The sequence below is a fragment of the Telmatherina bonti genome (assembly GCF_933228915.1).
Source record: "Telmatherina bonti genome assembly, chromosome: 23".
NCBI classification, from domain to species: Eukaryota; Metazoa; Chordata; class Actinopteri; order Atheriniformes; family Telmatherinidae; genus Telmatherina; species Telmatherina bonti.
The window spans coordinates 23,891,858-23,914,878 of NC_136632.1; positions in this window are offsets into that span (position 1 = coordinate 23,891,858).

Sequence of the window (23,021 nt, forward strand, 5' to 3'; positions counted from 1 at the left end):
CTACGACCCTAAATTCATTCAGGAGATTTTACAAAGAGTGGATCTCTTCTTTGAGCAACTTGGTTCAGGAGAGTCTGTACCAGAAAGTTTTTCTGAATTAGTGGACGGAAATGAAATAGAATCACTTCCAGAACCAAAGGAGGTTTCAGAAACGGCAGTTAAAGAAACCTCAAAGAGACGACGGCGCAGAAATAAGAAGCGCCCAGAATCCATTTCAGAGAACAAGACACCTGAAGTAATCCCAGAGCTTGTAAAAGTTAAGGACACGTTTTCTGATAACGTGTTCATTTCAGAAAACATTTCCTCATTTGGAGAGATACAACCAGAAAGTCCAGCTGAAAAGAATGAAAGAGAATCGGTTCCAGAACCGAAGGAGGTCTCAGAAACGCCAGCTCAAGAAACATCAAAGAAACGATGGCGCAGAAATAAGAAGAGACCCCAGTCCAGCGTGGAAAACAACGTCCAGGAGCTCATAGAAGGCAGCGACGACCTTCTGGAGAACTTGTTCGTTTCAGAGAACAGCCTTTTACAAAGTAGAGAGTCAGAACCTGAGAGACTCTCTGAGTCAGTGGACGACAGTGAAATAGAATTGGTCTCAGAACCAAAGGAAGTTTCTGAAACACCCGAATCCACAGTGCTAAACATGGCTGAGGGAATCCGAGAGATTGCCCAAGGTAAGCACAGCTTTTCTGACAACTTGCTTGTTTCAGAGAATCATTTATCACAAGGTGGAGATACAGAATCAGAATGTTTCACTGAGTTGGAACACGACAAAGAACTGAAATGGGTTCCAGAACCGAAGGAGGTCTCAGAAACGCCAGCTAAAGAAACATCAAAGAAACGACGGCGCAGAAATAAGAAGAGACCCAAGTCCAGCGTGGAAAACAACGTCCAGGAGCTAATAGAAGGCAGCAATGACCTTCTGGAGAACTTGTTTGTTTCAGAGAACAGCTCTTCACAAAGTGAAGAGTCAGAACCTGAGAGACTCTCTGAGTTTGTTTCTGAAATTCCAGTAAAAGAAGCTGCTATGAAGAAACAGCCAAGTGAAAATGAGGCAGATATAAAACTAGATCTACCTAAAGTCAACCAACTTGAGGTAATTCTGGAACTTCCTGTCCTGCAGGAAAGCGTTCCCTCAGAAAACTGGTCTTTTACAGAAAACTTGGGTCAACTGATTGTTGAGCCAGAACCAGATGCGCTCTTTAAAGTGTCTGGAGAGGACCAGATAGGAATGGTCTCAGAAACATTAGAGATCTCTGAATCACTAGAAGACCAAGTTTCACACAGCCAACCTGAACCTGACCAGGAACCAGAATATCTCCCACCAAATATTTATTTTGCAGAAGATTTTTATGAAGAAAGAAGGAAATCCAGACCAGAGAAGCCTTCAGCATGGAGGCGTTTCAAGAAATCCATAACGCCAGCCCATCTACGGCAGTACAAAAGTAAGACGGACACCCAAAAGTCCAGCATCATCTCAGATACCCTGTCTCCTGCCAAAGATCTTCCAGATAACTGTTTAGAAGAGGTCTCTGAAGAAACAGAGACTCCTGAAAAGAAAATTTATTTAGCAGAAGATTTCTATGAAGAAAGAAGGAAATCCAGACCAGAGAAGCCTTCAGCATGGAGGCGTTTCAAGAAATCCATCACGCCAGCACATCTACGGCAGTACAAAAGTAAGATGGACACCAAACAAACCAGCACCATCTGAGATACCCCGTTTCCTGCCGAAGAGGTCTGAAGATACAAAGACTCCTGAAAAGAAAATATATTTAGCAGATTTCTATGAAGAAAGAAGAAAAATGCAGACCAGAGGATTCATCCAACACGCTTTCATATGATATATAACTGATAACTTGCAAAAAATGTCCACATTTACAATATTTTACACTCAAAACGTTGTCTTCAGCTTCATACATCAGATAGTTCTGGTTTGAAAAAGTTTCGACACATACAAATCGTTAAATACGTGTACACAAATCGCCTAGTACACACAGACGACCTGCATTCACACACAGGATCAGTTTACAAGTCATGAAGGGGTTTTGAGACGCCTTCAACAAGTCCAGGAGCTTCATACCTTCATACGTACACGGTGCGTTTAGGTGCTGGTGGAAAGCTGGGTCATCTGGGTTTTCATCAGATTCTCTTTACAGATTCATCAGATTACTTTACTGTTTCAAAGTAAGAAAGACACAGGCTGAATAGTTCGTCCTTCATGACAGGCAGGTATGAAGACAGACTAGAGAGAGAAAGACAAACGAGAGAGACGGAGATTCTGATTGGAAGAAGGAGAGATCTTCTCGTCTTTCATGCTTTTTCTCTGTTCTGCTTGCTTTTCTTTCCTGCTTTTTCTGTAGTTCTTTCTTGCTTGCATGAAGGGTGAACTATTCAGCCTGTGTCTTTCTTGCTTTAAAGCAATCTGAGAAGAGAATCCCATGGAAACCCAGATGACCCAGCTTTCCAGCAGCACTTTAACGCACCGTGTAGGTCTGAAGATGTGAGGCTCCTGGACTCATTGAAGACTTCTCAAAACCGCTTGATGGCGTGTGAACTGATGGTGTGCGTGAAGGCAGTTTCTCAGTGCGTACTCGCCGCTTTGTATTCGTGTATTTAAAGATTTGTATGTGTAGAAACTTGTTTCAAACATGAAACTGTTTGATTCATGAGGTGAAGATAAATTTGTGTGAAATATTCATGTGCATTTTTGTAATTTATTCAGATGAAAGTGTTAATAATTTCTAGATATTTGTGTTTGCATTTGAACACACATTTGCAAATACGCACAAAATTGACACAAAAATATAAATAAAATCTAATTAAATATGATATACTTGTGTAAAGCTGCTGAATTTACATCACATGTGATTTCCAGAGCATGTTCTTCCAAATGTTTATAGTTGAAACATTTATGTCATCATTTTGGGATCATTTAAACAACATATTTAACATCTGGATTGTGTTTGTATTTAATAAAATGATTCTTTAGATTGAGAGAACTTTAGTTCTACCTCCCAAAAACATCAGTAATTCTGCAGATATCCAGAAAGTTCAGTATAAACAATATAAATGTGATTTATTACAGTGAAACTTCAACACACCTAATTAGAAATATTAACCTGATTTTTTAAAAGAAGAATAAAGTTTATAAATGAATTAGGGGTTTTTACCAGGGCTGTGATAATTAAACCAATAATGTAGAGATACATCTGGTAAATTAGCACCTTCATTTTGTAACAACAGAAGTTACCATATGCTGTATTAAAATGGGATTTTGGCTGAAGTGGAGATGTAGATCCTTCACACAGCGAATCCTCCTGAACACACAACACGTCCAGCCTGGAAGCAGATGGTCTCCAGCAGCAGAAGACCACAGCGGGTTCCCTCCTGTCAGTAAGAACAGGAAACTGAGGCTACAATTCACACAGACTCACCAGAACTGGACAATAGAAGATGGAGAAACGTTGCTGGTCTGATGAGTCTCCAGTTCAGCTCCACATTCACATGGTAGGATCAGAATCTGCTGGAAACATCATGACAACATGGATCCATCCTGCCGTCAGGATCAACGCTTCAGGCTGCTGCTGATGTCATGGTGTGGGAGGATTTCCTTGTCCCACTTTGGACCCCATAGTACCAACATGACCTGGTTTAACCCCCACATCCTACCTGAGTGTTGCTGCTGACCATGTCCATCTATTAATGAGCACAGTGTAGCATCTTCTGATGGAAACTTCCAGCAGGATGATGCACCATGTCACAAAGCTCACATCATCTCCACCATGATGATAAAACCATTTTATATCTGTTGAAATGTATGCTGTGTGTGTGTGTGTGTGTGTGTGTGTGTGTGTGTGTGTGTGTGTGTGTGTGTGTAGTGGAACTATGTTGAGAACAATTCCTCCCCATAAAAAATACTGTGTATGGATTAAAAATCCAAATTTTGTGGCGTGTGTTTGCAGGAAATCTGCAGCCCGTGTCGCCATGGCGATGGCTGTTCTCCATATTAATTCCCTTCATGCTGACAGTGCGAGCGCTGAGGAGACGCAGCCTGGACCGATCGGGGGCCCTCGGAGGTGAGCGCCTCTGCTCGTATTTTACCAGCTGCTGTGTAATAAACTCTAATGCATCTCTTAAGTTGTGTTTTTTAGTTTTTAGTTCATTTTGATTTTGGTTCATCAGCTTTTTTCAAAAGTTCTTCTTAAGTAACTAATAATCTGAGGTGCAGATCACATTGATGTGATCAGATACAGAGAGTTTTAATTTAACATCCAGGGTTTTGACAGAGTGGCGCCTCTTCTCTTCTAAACCATCTTTGGCTTCAAGCAGACGTGCAGATTGTTTTTACATTTTATGCACCTTTTTGTTTTTGCCTTAAACGGGTGGATACCATGTGAAACTGATTGTTTTGTCCTTAAACACTGTAGTTAGACATGCTGAAAAAAACACACTGGTCAGATACCAGAAGGTTTGTTGAGGGCGGTTTGCTGCAGAAGTTTATATATTGTAATAAAAATCAGCGATCTGGGAGTAATCTGATTACTGACGTAATCTGATCTGACTTACACTTCTGAAATACAGTGTTGGAAAGATCGTTGTCTACATTTTCCAGTCCATTATTGGCTTCATTTCTGACCCGCATGGTGACATCACTTCCTGCTATTTTCAAAGCGTTTAGTGATTATTGAACATGGCGGCGTCCACGGTCTTAGTGTTAGCTGCGAATGTGAGAAGCAATAAGCTGATAAATAGTTTACAGGTGAATGTAATCCATAATTACATTATAAGATTGTGCCAAATACAATAATACAATAAAAAATTGGTATTATCTCTGCTCAAAAAGCTGGTTTTAGGAATCACAGCTGTTAGCACAAAAACATTTATCCTCCTTATTTCCAAAGTTTCTGACAGTTTTTTAGCCTTAAAATCTGAATTTTTATCAACAGGTGTCCAGACACAAAGTTATTACGAGTGTTATTTAATTGACATTGTAAAAAAGTTATATCTTCCTGGGTTTTATGGGTTTATTGTCACGGTAGGAGTGGAGATGAGGACCAAAATGTAGGAGATGGGAAGCCAGGATGCAGGAAGGAGACGTCATTTTAATTCCATGAACAAACATGAGGGCAGAACTAACAAAATGATCCAGCCGTGACATAATGAACCAGCAACTGACAACACAAACCAAGGGGTATAAATACACAGAAGAAGAAACTAGACACAGGTGAAACAAATCAGAAAATCTAACCAGGTGAACTGATGAACAGGAACCCAGACATGAGAGAACTAAACAAGAAAAACTACAAACAAAACCAAACAGGACACCAGAACTAAGGAGAAACACAAAATATCACATCATGACATTTCTATTAGATTTATAGATTTTAGAGAGAAGTGTTAACAGCACCAGCAGTGCAAACAATAGCCTGAAACCAAGACAGAAACTCCAGCAGTAACTCCTCTCAGATCAGGGTTTGTTTTTCCACGTGGTTGTTTCAGACATGAGAAGCTCATCATGGCGTCATTTCAGGGTAAATAACTTGTTGCAGTTGAAATATGCAGTGATTATCCAACAGGAAGCTCGTACCTACATCCTCACTAGGGTGGGATTATATAGAATATATAATCTGATGCTTCTTCACACTCCTTTTGAACAATTTGTCAGATGTTTTATTTGTGTTTATTTTTAGATTTGTCATCATGTTCAGATGAAACCTAAAATCTTAGTTCAGTCCAACGACGACGACTTTTTGTGGCCATGCAGCCGTCAGCCTTTGCTTGTGGTGTAGCTGTCTTGCTGCTGAATTCCAGAAGCCTCAGCATCACTCTAAAGAAATTTCTTCTTCAGTCGCTACGTTTCCATGACAGCATCATCCACAGCCACTCGCTGTGTTTGCATCACCCCGAGAGTTGTGCAAAACCTACATATTGCAATAAAACACTGGTAATGGAAACACTTTTACATGTCCATGGCCATGAAAGTAGGGGCCCATGTAACCAATTTATTTCAGGTAAAGATGGTCCCGTATGGACAGATGGAGGAGGAGACCAAACCTTCCATCTCTGGTTGCAAATAACAGTGAATGCAGTGTTGCAAAGAATTTAAATTAGGGAGGAAAGCTGTGGAAAATCCTCCCCAGCAAGTGGAAAACCCTGAAAGGACGATAAATAGCTACGTGGCAAATGCTGCAGTTCTTGTAAAATCTCATCTGCACGACGAGATTTAAGGAGAACTGCGGCTCATTTACTGAACAGGGTTCAATGGAACCACAGTTTCCCCCACCGTCCTCTTCGTTGTGGCGCTTTGATACGAAGCTCGTCTTCCTGAACGTCTGCAGCAGGGTTTGGACTTCACTGATTTGCAGTTCGGATCACCTACTTTACTGTCTTCCATTGCCAGCTTTCTCTCAAGCAGCTGGAATTCAGAGACATTTTCTCTGAAATCTAAATCTCGCTGCTGGATTTGAATCAATTTGAAGCTCTTTGATTTGGTTTCCCAAATCAAAACCACTTATCAGAAACTTTCATCTTTGACCTTTTAGGTCTGCTTTCCGCGCGGACAGTGGTGAAAACCACTGAAACGAATCAGTTCAGTTTCCATGGAGAGAAACATTTTTTACTAGCGGCGCTGCTGACCATTTATAAAAAGTCTCGAGGTTGTCAGCGCTGATTCTACGCAGTCATAAAAAACAGAGCATTGCAGGTATTTCACTGAAACCTTTATGGCTAATTTAAGAAAAAAACAGGATGCAAAATGAAAATACTTTTTATTTGTTTGTTTCATGTAGTTGAACTTTTTTCTTCATTATAGAAACAAACTGTATCTTTATGGCTGCATCGTTTCGTAGCCATAAATACCTACAAGAAGGTGAAATTAGGATGAATCCGCTGCAGAAAATAGTCCTTTTTCTGGTTGTTTTCCCAGCTCTCCTGGTGGGATTTGTCCTGACGATGGCCAACTACAGCTTCTTCTCTGCTCTGCTGACCTTCTTCATCACCTCCTCCAAGCTGACTCGCTGGGGAGGAGCGCAGAAGAAGAAGATAGATGTCGACTACAAAGAGGGTGAGGCGGTGCTTCGGACAGATGCAAAAACTTTAAGTTCCAAAAGATTTTTCAGTGAAAAACAAAATGGATCTGTGTTAGGGGGTCAGAGGAACTGGATTCAGGTCTTCTGTAACGGAGGAGTTCCTACAGAAGTGGCGCTGCTGTACATGATCGAGGTAAACACACGCAGCCTGCAAACCAAGCAGCATGAAGCGCTACATGCAGGTAACTCAGTGGTGTGTGGCTCTCAGGTGGGTCCGGGCGAGATCCCCATCAACTTCGGCAAACAGTACTCTGCTTCCTGGATGTGCCTGTCTCTACTGGGCGCGCTCGCGTGCAGCGCTGGCGACACGTGGGCGTCGGAGGTGGGGCCCGTCCTCAGCGAGACGCAGCCAAGACTCATCACCACCTGGAAGGAAGTCCCGGCAGGTGAGATGCAGACACATCTGTCCTGGCGATGATACATTTATTTCCTGTTCAGAGCGGCATTCGTTTTCCACCAAGATCTTCCATCAAGTATGACGAAGGAGGCCTCTGACCGCAGCATGAAGCCAGGAGATCATGTGTTTCTGATAAGACGTTTGTGATGTGGACGTGAGTTACGACACATCGCTGCTTTCTAGATCTTCAGAACAAACTTTGTCTTTAAAAGGCTCCAAGCTCCAGGTTTCATCTGATCTTCTGTCTCAGGGAGGATGACAATAATGTTGTTGATGAACAAATGATACCGGCTTTGAAACTGTATTTTGTATTTTTATTGTTGTTTGGTCAAATTTACATCACAAGCAAAATTTAAACAACATAAAATAACATAAGTTTCAATATTCTCATTTGACCAGGTGTTGGCAGAAGCCAAGGTTTATTATTTATAACTACCATTCTCTCCAAATTTAAAGTACCGAAGGCGTTGGAGGTTCCTTTACAATATGGAATTTAATATAAAAAAGAACAACAAAAATATTTTTCAACACAATTTCTATCATGATCAAAACATTCCACTTAATAAGAGGTAAGAAAATTATTAACCTCATAAATATTTTTACATCACTATCTTCTTAAAAATGTTTTTAAACTGTAATATGGAAGTCGCTTTTTTTTTAGATCATCACAACAGCTGTTCCACAAAATAACCCCTTTATTAGATAAACAATGTTCCCTAATCGTAGTCCTAACTATTGGCCTATCAAACATAAATGTTCCCCTCAAGTTATATTTTGTTTCCCCTTTCTGTAAATTTTACCTGGAGCAATTTTGGAATTTGATTATGTTTTACTAGATACATAAATTTAGCAGTATACAAATCAACCAAGTCATAAAACTTCAGAACTTTGGATTGAATAAACAATTGATTACTAGGTGTATTATAAGGTGCAATATCAATCAGTCTAATAGCCCTTTTTTTTTGTAATGTAAAAATTGGCTTAGTTCTAGTTTTGTATGTATTTCCCCTTCCATCACGTATGGAGCAGAGTGACTGCTGCTGCTTCACTGGTTTACTGGTCACTTCACTGGTTTGACAGCTTTGAGTGGTGTCGTCTCATGGTGGAGCCCAGACTAAAGAATTAAACAAGATGTTTGTACCATGATGAGTTACAAACTTCTCCTAAAGCTACAGTAGGTAATGTTGCTCAGAGACATTATGTTTTACTCTGGGTGAAGTGGTTCCTCGTCCTGATAGTAGTCTGTACGTTTTGTAATCATGAATAATAAGAAATATAGTGAGACCCCTCCGTTTACTGTAAATCTGTAAAAACTCTGACCGATCCAAACGTTCCGACCCAAATAGAGTTCTTCATTTCTTATATTTCGTAGCTTCTTCTCCCAGCTCCCCTCCTCCCCCTCCAGCAGCGCATACCTGATAGCCACACCCTGCATATAAACAGCGTGTTAGAATGAAAATACAAAGTAGTGAAGAAGAAACTCGGAAGGCAAACATGGCTGAGAAAATGCAGGAAGGATTTCCCGACCTGGCTCGGTTTATTTGCCTCCTCCTGCTAAACAGCCGAAAAAGAGAAAATGTTTGGTGGAAAAATCTGCGAATAAAAGGGACTTGGATCACGCAAGGAGCAAAACCAGAGGGGGAGGAGCCAAGACATGGGGAGGAGCCAAGACAGGGCGCTACTTTCACATCTTGCTAGCTGCCCAACATCACCTACCCCGGCTTTAAAACCAGATAAAGTCATCTATATAAATGTTTATATTTTTTGTTGCATTTATTCTTTGGTTTAAGCAGGTTTTTTTTTTAATAACAAATATCTCACATGTGAACATAAACTTAGTTGTTCTCTCTCATAGTGTCTCCTAGCAACAAGAACAGTTTTCATGGAAAATGAAATCTGCTGTGGTCTTTTCTTTAGTTTTTGCTGACCTGGGATCGTGTTAAGATTTCGTATGGAGGTTTCTATGGTTGCCGTTGGACACCAGATGTGGCTGCTTTCACCTGGGAAACACCGTCTTGACTCATCCATGAGTTCAGAGTGTAGAACATGGAACCCCGAAGCTTTGACTGGATGCATGTTGCCCACAAAAAGCTGAGTCAGGGACCTTGATTTCACTTTCAAAAACGTTTGTACAGCTGTTTAGGACACACCAAAGACCAAAACTATGAATCAAACTAGAAACTAATGTTTCCATGATGGCCAGCGTTATGAACCAAATCTGAAGTTCCCATGAAGTACGTTTTATGATGAAGTATTCATACTACTGGGTTCCTGCAGGATCATAAAAAGTCTTAAACACCTTTTTAGGTACCTTAAAATATCTCTTAAACTTAACACAGTAGGTAGGTCTGGAATGATCCAGCTTTATTACAAACTAATACGATGTATTGTGTTGAAATGTGTCGGAGAAAATCCGAACTACAACATGATGACAGTGAACTAATCTCCTCCTGTCCAGGATTTCCACCTGACGGCATGTCATAGCTGCTCTCTGTGCCGCTCTGAGTTCAGCACTGTGTGCACGCACACCCGTAGAGGTGGAGATGGAAAGTGTTGCTCCGACATTACCGCGAGAACTTTGTGCCCATCACCAGCATGATCAACGTGTTATCTGAGATGTGAACAGAGTCTGTAAAAAGTAGAACTATTGCCGTTTAGTCATCTGAAGAAAAGTTCATAACTAAATTTTGATTTGAATTTTGGTGAGTCCAGATATGATATGATGATCATATCATTTCCACTGATTCAGATCACATACACACAGCGCGATGTATCAGCATGTGATGACACCTGTGGCGCAACTCACAGTTAAGAGTACAAGCGGAAGAACTTACAGGAGGAGGTCCCAAGCCCGGGTAGATGCAGAGGGTTGCGTCAGGAAGGGCATCCGGCGTAAAACATTTGCCAATTCATCCGTGTGATGATTTGCTGTGGCGACCTCTTCAGCAGGACAAGCCGAAAGGGCAACAACTGAGAGACTGCAGTGGATCACAGCTACTGATACCAAAGGGAATTGAACCCAAACTCCTACATAGTGTCAGTCATTTGTATGATATGGTTTGGAGCACAGATTCCACTTTAGTTTATCTTTTAAACACTAATTGTGCCAGTTGACCTGCAGAGATCAGTCATGAAGAGAAACATGTGGTTTCAGCTTTTCTCTGCAGGGTTCCTTCATCCTGATCTGTTTCCCTGCAGGAACGAATGGAGGTGTCACTCCTGTTGGACTGGTCGCCAGCTTCCTGGGTGGGGCTGCGGTGAGCCTGGCTTACTTTATGACACAGCTTCTAATGGTCAGCAACCTTCACCTGGCGGACCCCCAGTGGCCGGTTATCTTGTACGGGGGTGTCGCCGGACTGCTGGGGTCCATCCTTCCTGGGAGCTCACATGCAGTACTCAGGTAGGAACCAGAGTCAGATTGCTGATGGTCACAGCAGTGACTGCAAACTAACCGTCTCTTCTGCATTTCCAGGCTTCGACTCCAGCATCGGGAAGGTGGTGAGTTATGAGTCCGCCACCACCAGGAGGATCTGCGGGAAGCCCATCCTGGACAACAATGCAGTCAACCTGTTTTCCTCTGTCCTCATTGCTCTCTTTCTGCCCGGGATGGCCTGGGGAATGTGGCCACAGTAGATGGAAACAACTGAGACTTGACACTGACTGGTCACACCAACATGGCAGGGTGACTCTGTGCTACGGAACCTGCTTCATAGGTTGTCATCATGAGAAAAACATGTGGAACAAACCTTCAAATAAAACATTTAACACTTGTAGCACTTTGCATCAAATGTCATGAAATGTCTGTAGGAGAAGCAGCAGCAGCAGAATTACACACTGTAGTAATTTATGTTTTTGAAGGAGGTCCAGTGGTTTAATAAACTTTACTGCTACACCTGTGTATTTGGTCCAGTGCATGAGATAAAATGTGTCATATGAGATGTTTTGTGTCAAGGCAGAGCCTTTGGTTATCAGGCCCCTCTCTTATGGAATAAGCTCCCAGTTAGTGTTAGGGAAGCAGACACCCTCCCCACCTTTAAGACTAGGCTGAAGACTTATCTTTTTGATAAGTCCTATAGCTAGGGATGGTTAGCATCCCTTAGTTATGCTGCTATAGGTTTAGACTGCTGAGGGACATTTCCTGATACACTGAGCTTCTTTCTTTTTCTCTTTATCTCTTTCTTTTACCCCCCCCCCATAACAGTGTTGCATCATTAACATGTATGTCTCCTGTCTCAGCAGGTCTCCCTGGCCGGGAGTAGCAGTTCCTGTTGTCTGTTGTCTTTCTGTCCTCTTCCCCCCACACAGCAGAGGCAGATGGCTGCCTGTCCTGAGCCAGGTTCTGCCGGAGGTTTCCTTCCTGTTAAAAGGGAGTTTTTTCCTTCCCACTGTTGCCAGTGTGCTTGCTCAGGATGGGAGATTGAGTTGGACTCAACTCAATCTGTTGGTTTCCTTATATAGGCTATTATGAATTGGCCTTCATTATGTTTTCCCCTCTGTCTGTAAAGCGTCTTGAGATGGCATTGCCGTGATTTGACGCTATATAAATAAAGTTGAATTGAATTGAATTGAATTGAATTGAAATTGATCGATTTTCTTTGGCTGGGCCGAATTTGTTGATCCAGTCTCCTGCAGTTCTATTTCCTGCACAGGGCAGGCAGAACATGTGTGCTGGTGGCTGGCTGGACCAGGCCCAGGTGGCGTACCCCACCACCTACTCCAACACCAACTGTGGATTTGGAAACATTGGCATCATGGACAGTTAGTCCACAATAACCTGAGACTTGGGACACCTTCTGCTACTGGATCAAAGGTGAGATAAAGATCCATGGATGGATGGATGGATTGATGGCTGGATGGATGGATGGATTTTCATTGATGATAGATCATCATCTCATTTTGATCCAACATGGAAAAGAACTGGATCAGGTGGATGGAGACACTTCCATGCACTTGATCCAGTGATGGTGAGACTTGTTCAGATTTTCAGAACTTTGGTTTTCAAAACTTTGGTTCTGAAGAACTGACTCGTTTCTCCTCCTCAGGCATCTTGCTACATTAAATTGGATCATCCATGTCCTTCAGGGACCTTTTAAAGCCCCACCCCCCACCAGGAGGTGAGTGATGTCATGTCATAGTGATGTCATAGTGTTTTTAAGCTTCTGAGTCTGACGTGGCACCACATAGGATGTGCAGATGCTGGCGGCGCTGTGGTGCGGTGGGGGTGGTGCTGCTGGTGGTCCTGGTGGTCTTTGTTGGGTATCACTTCCACCAACGCAACACCAAATCCTTCCACCTCCACGACTTCAAGGTGAGTTTGTTTCCATGTTTATATGTTTACATGTTTACAAGTTTAGGCCTGGGATATAGACTGATCCAAGGTCCGTTTTGAGTGTGGCGCCACTTTGTGGCGGAGCCACTGTTACCGTAGCAACCTGGTTTTTGCTGCCATCTGCAGATGCAGACAGCAGAATGGACGTCTGGGCTGAAGACGTTAGACTGGCCCAACATTACAGATGAAAATATTTTATCATGATTTTCATTTGTTTTCATTAGTTAGTCACAATTTTTAGAATATTACAGTAATCTGATTACTCCTGTTATCAGGTTTTGTCAAAGCGCTAATTGTGTTCATCTTGGATGTAGCAGGAGGAAGATGGCGAGAATGTAGCAGCAACTCCAGCACCTCTAGTATAATATATCTCTAATCCAGCTAACAAATCCGGTCCAGAACCAACGGCGTCCTTGAAAGCTGCTGTCACAGTGAGTTAGACTGGTGTTCAGACCAGAACCTCAGACCGGACCCAGCAGCAACTCCATTCTGGTTTTCCTTCCAGAGCAGATCCCATCAAGCTGAACCAGCTTCAGGAGCTGAAGTAAAAACAAGATGCAGCATTTCCAGACAGACAGATTAAAGCATCATGTAACCAGCAAAAGATTTCTGTCTTTAAAACCTGGAGAAAGTTTTCTGCGTGGTAATAAAACCCTTTCAGTCTGATCATAAAGCTGCTGTTTGCCCTTATCTGTCATTTGACCCATCGCCACGACAACAGGGCGAAATGGACGTTCCCCTGGCCACTGGGGTTTTGTGTCTACATGTGAAAGCATCTTGAAGGAACAGAATAAAACAGTCCTAAACTGGAGGGAATGCTGGAGAAAAGTAAAGATAATGGTTTCATAATTCTCATTATTTTCTTCTTATTACCTTTGTAAGTCTTTTCTGTGATGGTGTGAACATGACTGCTTCTGCTGAACCCCGCCTGCTTCCTGGCAGTGGTGACGTCCATCCTGTGTCCACCAGATCAAGCTTTTTACGTTTTTCATCCTGGTCTATCAGGAGCTTAATCTGATTCTGAGAAATTCTTTTTTTTTTTCTTTCTTCTTCCTGCTGCCCATCATGAAAATGACACTGATGAATATTTATTAGGGCGTCAGCTGATCGCTGGTTCGATTCCTGATCAGTACCAGAGAATCCCCTTTTATGCTGGACCATCCAAGGGAAGGGTCCTTGCTCGTCTCTTTGGTTCCTAAAAGGACATATCTGCTACATAGGCGACGAGTTGTAGAGCTGCTACAGCAGATAGATAGCTCCCTTGGAAGCTCATCTGCTCTCATATGGAATGCACTGGTTCTCGTCCACCTTCAGTCAACCTGAACACTAGTTTTAATGCTCATCTCTTTGGGTCCTAAATGGACGCTTCTACGCTACATAGCCAGCGAGTTGTGAAAATACAACACCAGATAGATAGCTCACTAAGAAGCTCATCTGCTTCTCTTGCAGGTAACACTGGTTCGCTTCCGCCCTCAGTAAACCTGAAGGTTATCTTTAGTGCTCCGTCATCAGAGGGATGGCTTCTTACTGATTGCTTTAGGCCATAAAAGGACGTTTCTACACTACATAGGTGCCAAGTTGTAGAGTTCCTCCAGTAGATAGATAGCTCACTTAGAAGCTCATCTGCGTCCCTTGTGGCAAGCGCTGGTTTGTTTCCACCTTAGGGCGCTCTGCCACTATGCCCCCAGGGCTAAGTGGCAGGGCGTAGTAGTGATCAGGCTTGGGGACCTAGGGCCTCTTTAGTAGAGTGGACCTAAAGTAGGAGAGTGGTAGGTAGTCCAGGTGCTGTAGACTAGCATGAAAGGATCAATAGGAAGTAGGCAGATACAGGTAGGTCTACATAGAGTACTAGATGAATATAGATAGGAGGTAGAAAGGTACAAAGAGAGTTTGAAGATAGGCAGTAGCTGCAGAGCTAGGAGAGAAGAGAGGCTGAAAAAAGATCATCCAATGCAGAGATTAGACAGGTTCCAGTAGGGAATACACATAGGGAAGGAATAGGTGAACTGCAAAACTGTTACCCTTGTCCTGCCTAACTTGGCCACCCTTCCTCTCCACATATATTACCTAGCCATGTACCCTTTGCCTGTCCTGCCTCCATCTATCTATCTCCCTGTCCTGCCTCCAACTACTACCTGCCCTGCCCACCTCTGTCACTCCTTCTCCCCTAGTCTGTATCCCCCCACCACTACCCCTGTCCTCCCTTAGTCTGCAACTCTTCTTCTGCCTGTCACTTGTCCTCTCCTTGTCCTGTCCCTCTCCTACACCTGTTTACACCCCACCATCCCTGTCTATCTCCACTCCACCAGTTTCCACTGTAGCTCTCTCCTGCCTGTCTCCATCCAGCTAATCTTGCCTTCCTGAGCTCTAACTAACCTCCCTATGTCACAGCTCTACTAGTTAGAACTCCTGTCCTGCATCTATCTATGTCCCCAGTGTAACTGTAACTAGACCCTACAGCGGAAGTGAACCAGCATGTCCCGTAAGTGGAGCAGATGAGCTTCTAAGTGAGCTATCTATCTGCTGCTGGATCTCTCCAACTCGCTGGCTATGAGGCGTAGAAACGCTGCTTTAGGACACAAAGTGATGACTGAGAACCCATCGCTTGGATGATCCAGCAAAACAGAAGCTTGTCAGATCCTGGCAATAGGTGGGAATCAAAACCATGCCCACCAGGTGCCCTCAACATCAGGTCGCCCTCCTAACAGCCAGAGCTATTCTTTCAGACATGTAACCATGACAACAGCATCATTTTTACTGGTTAGAGTTTGTCTCTGAAGGAAGATATATGTATGGAACCAGGCCGAAGCAGTTCGACCCAAGTAGAACCAAATGGAGCCAAATGGGACTAGGTTCAATCAGGTAGAATAATGTGGAACCAGGCAGAACCAGATGGAACCTGATCAAACCATGTGGAACCAGGTGGAATTAGGAACAACCAAATGAAAGCAAGGTCGAACCAGGTGGAACTATGTAGAACAAAGTGGAACCAGGTGGAATCAGTTCCAACCATGCTGAACCAGGTAGAACCAAATGGAACCAGATGGAACCAGGTAGAATCATGTGGAATTGGATGAAACCAAGTATAATTGGTTGGAATTAGGTAGAACCAGATGGAACCATGTGGACTTTGGTAGAACCATGTGGTTTTGTTTTTTTTTCATAAAAAGCTAAAATCTTCTGTGAAAGACTACAGATGATGCTCCTGTTCAGAACACGTTAGAAATATAATAAAGTTGCTCCATCTGCCACGAGGTAGAAAGGCTCCATTTCTGAAAGAATCACCTCTGCTATTATGCAGCCAAACATTTCCCATCTTATGAATTCATTATAAAATAAGGATCAGCATCTGCACTTGTGGCAGACAGTCATCAGTGGGTCCCTGCACTCAAATTACAGTTATTTTCAAGTTAATTTGATAAATAATTATTTGTACTTAGTACAGCTAATGTTCAAAGGTTTGTGAAAAGTGTCTGTTTTTCTGATGAAGAAAAGTCGATTTATTGTTCAGAAATGTAATGTTATCCAGCATGATGTAGTGCCAAACCTCTACCAGCAGAGGGCGCGTTCACTGCGAACTGGCATTAAAACATGTTTTTGTTGCTCTTTGCAGGTAAGAAGGGAAATGGGGAACTGTGTGATTGCTCTGTGAAAATGTTTAATGTGTGCTTATAACTAAGGTTTGATGTGTTATGCTGTATAAACGTTTCTTTTTCAGCTAACAGCCGGTTACATGCTAAAAATGGCTAGTTAGTAGCAGTGGCGGCTGGTGAAAAATGTTCTAGGTGGGGCTGACGTGACAATACATTGCTTTGCCTGGTCTAGTGTAAGAATTCAAATCAACAGTTAGACGATTACAGTTTCACAGTAATGATTTAATCTCTTCAAATCACCATTTTCATGGATAAAGAAACTTAAACAGTTTTCAGCAATATAATACTCTAAGCATGTTATAGAAAAAGCATCAAATATAATGAGTCAAATATTAAAGGTTATAAACTGAATTTATACATATCAACATTGTGTGTGAGTGAATCAGAGAAAGAAGAATGTGTTTGTGTTCCTGAGGTGAGTACAGTGTGATAGCTGAGTGGAGGGAATGGACAGTTTTTATTTGTACAGGAACTTTGCTCATCTGTCTTTTTGAGTGGCAAATTTCTCAATGACTCTGGTGTTGAAATCAGGGATGTCCCGTGTTAGTTTTTTCTCTATGGAGAGCAGAGCCAAAGCATTAAGGCGATCTTGTGCCATTATATTCCTTAGGAACGTTTTTATTCTCTTTAACGTTGAGAAGCACCTCTCCGATTCTGATGTGGTCATTGGCGTGGTAATCAGGATGTTGAGAAGACTTACAGTTTCTGTAAATGTGTCTTGGAGATTATTCTCCATCAGAACCTGAAAGAGAGCCAGTGCACCACTGCAGCTCTGGAACTCTTCATTACTGTAGATCAAGGACAGCTCTGGTTTAAGCCTGGCCTTGTCCAGTGAGGGATATGCTTCCACCGTAGTATCCAGCGCGGAATCTGGGAACTTCTTGTCGTGTTCTGGGAACAAGTCTCCTTGCAGCAGAGTGGCACTGACCAGGTGTTTGGTGAAGGAAAACCTCTCCTTGGCATGGCACATAATGGTGTCGCATACCTATAACATGAAAAGAAAAGAAAAAGTCTCAAAACAGGGCTTACATGTGATCGGCAGATTTTTACATCACTCCGCAATAAAGTGATAAAACATTTACGTAAAGCTAAAGCTAATTTCTATATTGACATTATAAAAGGTGCTAATGGAAATGGGAAGATAATATGGGATAATCTGAATAAACTCCTAAGACGCAATACAGATGGACCTATTAGGGATCTGCAGCTTCAAGTAAATGGTACACTGACAGATGATTTAGGCAAAATTGTTAATTTGTTTAATACATTTTTCATTTGCTCAGTTGAAGAATTAACAAAGAATCTTAAATGCCCTGTAATCGCTAATACTTCTTTAGATCCCACTAAACCTGTATTTAATATACAAGAAATCTCTGTCCCTGAAGTTATAAAAACAATAGCGTCTTTAAAAAGTTCAAAAGCTAGAGATACATTTGGTCTGACAACACATTTCTTAAAACTTCATAAAGAAGCCCTTGCAAGTCCAATTGTACATATAGTAAACCAATCTATTAAACAAGGAATAGGAAGATTGCAAGGGTCACCCCAGTTTTTAAATCTGGAGACAAAACAAAATCTGAGAACTATCGACCAATAAGTATATTACCAGTGATTTCAAAAATAGCAGAAAAATGGGTTGCTGCACAACTAACTCAACATCTAAACAATAGTGAAACATCTCTTCATCCAATGCAGTTCGGTTTTAGGAAACATCACTCCACAGAGACTGCCACCTTTTATTTTCTAGAAAATTTAAAACATCTACTTGACATGGGCGGCTTTGTGGGCGCTGTGTTCCTTGACTTGAAACGTGCTTTTGACACCATCAATCACAATGTGCTCCTTGATAAACTAACACAATTTAATTTTTCTAACAGTGCTCTCTGCTGGATTAAATCATATCTGTCGGACCGGCAACAAGCTGTACAAATAGAACATTTCCAATCTACTTTTCTACCTTGTTCTGCTGGAGTCCCACAAGGCTCAATACTAGGACCAATCTTATTCAGTTTATATGTCAATAACTTACCCAATGTATGTAAAACTGTGAAAATCCAATTATATGCGGATGACACAGTATTATATGTTCATGCAAAAACCAAAAGTGAAGCCGCTGCAATACTCTCTGGTGCTATGGTGCCAATATCTCACTGGCTCCATGACGCTTGTCTACATCTTAATACAAAAAAAACAGTTTGTATGTTTTTTTCCCGGCAGCCAGCAGAGGCCGAACAACCATTTGTGTTAGTCAATGGAGAGAGACTGGATGTGGTGGAACAATTTAAATATCTTGGAGTAGTTTTTGATTCTAATCTAAATTTTAAGCAACATGTGAAAAAAGTATTGCATGTGATTAAATTTAATCTGTCAAACTTCAAGCATATAAGACCCTTTCTGACCACAGAATCAGCTAAGGCTTATATGCACGCCATGATATTTAGTCATATCACCTACTGTTATACCACTTGGTCTCACACTTCAGAGGCCATTTTGAAGCCACTAAAGTCCCTCTTTAAGAGAACACTGAAAACTCTGGACAAAAAGCCATTACACTACCATTATTGTAACATTCTAAGTAAGTATAATATTTTGGATTTCAAAAGTTATCAAATTTTTATGGATGCTTGCCTTATTTTTAAAGTTGTAAATGGACTTGCTCCTCCTCCCTTAATGGATTTTATAGGTAAAAAACCTAGTGATCGGCCAAATACCAGAGCATCGACCAGAGGAGACTGTAACGTACAGCGGCGTAGGACAAAATTTGGTCAAATGGTGGGGTCAATCAGAGGCTCACAAACCTGGAACACACTGCCAGCCCATGTCAGGAACTGTGGCACGTATTCAGCCTTTAAAACAGCTCTGAAACACTGGCTGAAAACCAACCAAGCATGCTCACACTAGGTTTTTTTTTTTTTTCTTGGGGCCTCTTAAACTCTGTGAGATTTGTCTATTGTTGTCTATTGTTATGATGTAATGTCTGTATTGTTTTTTTGTTTTCTTGTGTTGGGACTACGTGTTATCTGTCCTTTCCTGCCTTAGGACTACGGATGTAAATTAGCTTTGTGCTAACTCCGGCATATTTACATTGAAGCTTTTGCCGATGTGTTGATGAATATGCATTGTCCTAATTTAAATAAATAAATAAAATAAATAAATAAAATAAATGATATGTCATTTAAAAAAAGGTAAGAACTAGGTTTTGACATTTCATTTTAAACAATAAGCTTTATACTTTTTTAAAATGCATTTTTCTTATTTTTATTTATATCTTATAACTTTAATTATTTTTTTTTTTACTTTTTGTATTGAATGTACACTGAGAGCAAGTAACCACCGGAATCAAATGACTTGTTTGTGAAGACTTGTTGAAAAAAATTATTCAGATTGCAATTCTCCTTTCCTTTCCTGAACAACTCCAGTTTTTATGAGCTACTATCCTGCAAGTTTTAGTTTTTCCAAGGTACAACACACTTTATTCAAATGAAGAGGTTCTCCAACAACTTGTTGTCATCTTCTGCACCTGCCTGTTAATGAGACATTGATTTGGGTCAGGTGTGTCACAGCAGGGAAACACTAAAGCCTGCAGGATAGTAGCTCACAAGGACTGGAGTTGGAGACCCCTGATCTATGTATTCATATCATCACATGACAATGTATATTTCAGTCAGTAGCACTATTTCAAACAGCTAGTGTGGTGAAAAATTGTTATTCTTCTGTCCACCAGGTGACAGCAGTAAGTGTTTACCTCCAATGCCAAACGGTGTTTCCGGTCTTCTCCCAATGTCCGCCATTTCTTTGTGGCTGGTTCCTGTACAGGTCCACTGGACTCCTGACCCACAACTAGGGAAGGAACAACCTCTCTGATAATACACAAACAGTACATATGATTCAAAAATCATTTCTGAAAACTGGTTAACATATAATATATAACTCTAAGACTGTATTAAATGATGAGTTACTGTATTTGAACATTAAGCTACATAGAGTCTATTTAGAGACAATTAACATTTGGGTAACACTGTGCACAGAAGTTTACCTGATAGCCTGCATGCTGTCAATGAATCTCTGGATGATTCCTGAGATGTAGTCAGAATCTATGTTTCTTTTCTGCAGCTGATTGTACAGCATGTCCACATGTGGCATTATTTTGTGAAAGAGGGCCAGGAAAAAACAAAAATCATCATCCTGAAGCATTCTCATGTAGCCGCCAGCCTCTCTCTTTGTAAGACTGTCAAATTCAGGTCTGTTCCGGATGGTCTCAAAACACCTCTCCAGATCAGCCTTGTGTTCATACACTGTGTTAACAGCACGACTCTTGAAGTTCCAACGTGTTGCTGATACACTTGGAAGGCGATGCGCGACCACCTCATCAAGCACTGCCGTTCTCTTACTTGACTTGGAAAAAAAAGAAGGAAATCCCCCAATGTCAGAAAAAAAGTGACTGATCTGGGGAATGTGAGATGTTGCTTGTTGCATTACTAAGTTTAACTGGTGGGCATAACAGTGAACATAGTAAGCGTTTCCATAGATGTCCTGGATCTTTCGCTGAACTCCTGCAGTGGCCCCCCTCATCACTGAAGCCCCATCATAGGCCTGGGCGATCAGCTTCTTTTCTTGTCCCTCAGGAAGGATGATGCGCAGCCTTTCTAATAAGGCACTGGCGATTGTGTCCGAGCTGGCATTGGAGAGCTTAATAAACTAAAAAAAAACGCTCCTGGACATTGTGGCTTCTGTCAATGTATCTTAGAACCAGGACTAACTGACAGTGTGTGGAAATGTCAGTTGTTTCATCAGCTTGGATGGCTAAAAAATCAGCTGTTTTGACTTCATCAATGATTTTTTTCTTTCAGAACTGCCAGCTTACAGTCGAGTAACTCGTTTTGCACGGTCTTTGAGGTGCCTCTAAAAACAGTTGCATTTTCAAGATGGTCCTTCAAGTCCCGGTCAATGGACGCCATTAAGTCAACTAAACCTCTGAAAATTCCAGGGTTTTCAGAAGTGTCCCTTTCATCATGCCCCCGCAATGCAAGTTCAAAAGCACCACAAAACTTAATGCAGTCTATGAGTTTCGATAAAATATGACGATTCTTATCAACCTCTTCGTTGTGCTTTCTTACCGCAATGCGGTGTCCGTCGTCCAACTGCGTTGCTATGCTAATCTTTCCTAGCACAGCTAGCTTGATGCAGTTTTTCATATGAACTCTTGATCATTCATGCTTCTTGATGCGTTTGGAGAGGAGTTTCAAGTCGGTTTGTCCTGACTGTGTCCATGTTAAATCACATCTGTCACTTTTAAAAAGAATGCAGGGAAAACAGAAAAGTGCATTGGTGAGTCCACAGCCTGTAAGCCACGACTTCCGCTCGAACCAACTCCTGCAAAAACTCTGGTTGTAAACTTTGCCTTTCTCCTTGGTCTGCTGGTTGATGTTAAGGTCGGGCTTGTCGGGTCCCAATTCCTTAACACAGATTTTCTCCTCCATTGTCCTTCTTGCAAAGGGGGAAATAAATAAGGATCTCACCGAATTTGGTGGAAGTTGCTCCTCGCTCGTTAAACTCGCCATCTCTCCGCAAACTGACCGCACCACACAAGCTTCTCTCTCGTTCCCTCTCTCTGTCGCTCTCGTTTTTTCTTTTTTTTTTTACATCTTGAATATCGCGGCATTTCCTGCTGAGGGGCAATATTTTTATCGCCCCAAGACGAGAAGTTTCAGCGACACTGATTGGTCATATATTTATTAATTTGTCCTAGTTACACTACATGATTGGCTATGTGGGTGCACTGCTAGGGCAGTCAGACCAGAGCCCCACGACAGTAACGTCTGTGTAAATTCATTATCAAATGAACGTCAGCAGGTGGCAAATGTAGCTGATACATTTTATATTGCATGTAAGCATATACTAGTGGGTAAAACCAACATTTATGAACATAAAATGAAGATATTATGAAAAATAAATTTTACATTCTCCCCATTTTATCAGGGGGGGGCGGCGCCCCAGCGCCCTCTATTGGCCGGCCGCCACTGGTTAGTAGCAAGCCTGTTTGCTTAGTAACCGATCGCGGTGTTAAGTGAATGAGAACACATAAGCGCGAAGCAGTTGCGTGTGGCAAAACTGGAGTTAAAACATGTTTTTGTTGCACTTTGCAGATACAAATAAAAGAGTCTAAAAATTAAATAGTAGTGGAGGACATCCCTTTTGTACCACGCTACACACTGCATGATGTTGCCTTGCTTTAACACGGCAATATTTATCCCAAAAAGTCTTCAAGAGAGAAATACATCTTTGAAACTCTACCTCTTCATCATTTTAAGCTTCTGTTCACATTTACAGTTTACTCAACAATGGTTTGATACGACCATGATCATTACAGTACAATTCTATGATTCCTACATTGCAGAACTACTGTGTGGAGTAACGCAGTACAAATACTTCATAAGATTACTTCAGTAGAAATTTGGGGGATCTATACAGTATGGATACCAATGACAGGCGTTACGGGCGTTACCATAGCAACACCTCAATCAACTGACTTTTGACAAGTGAATGAGAGAAAC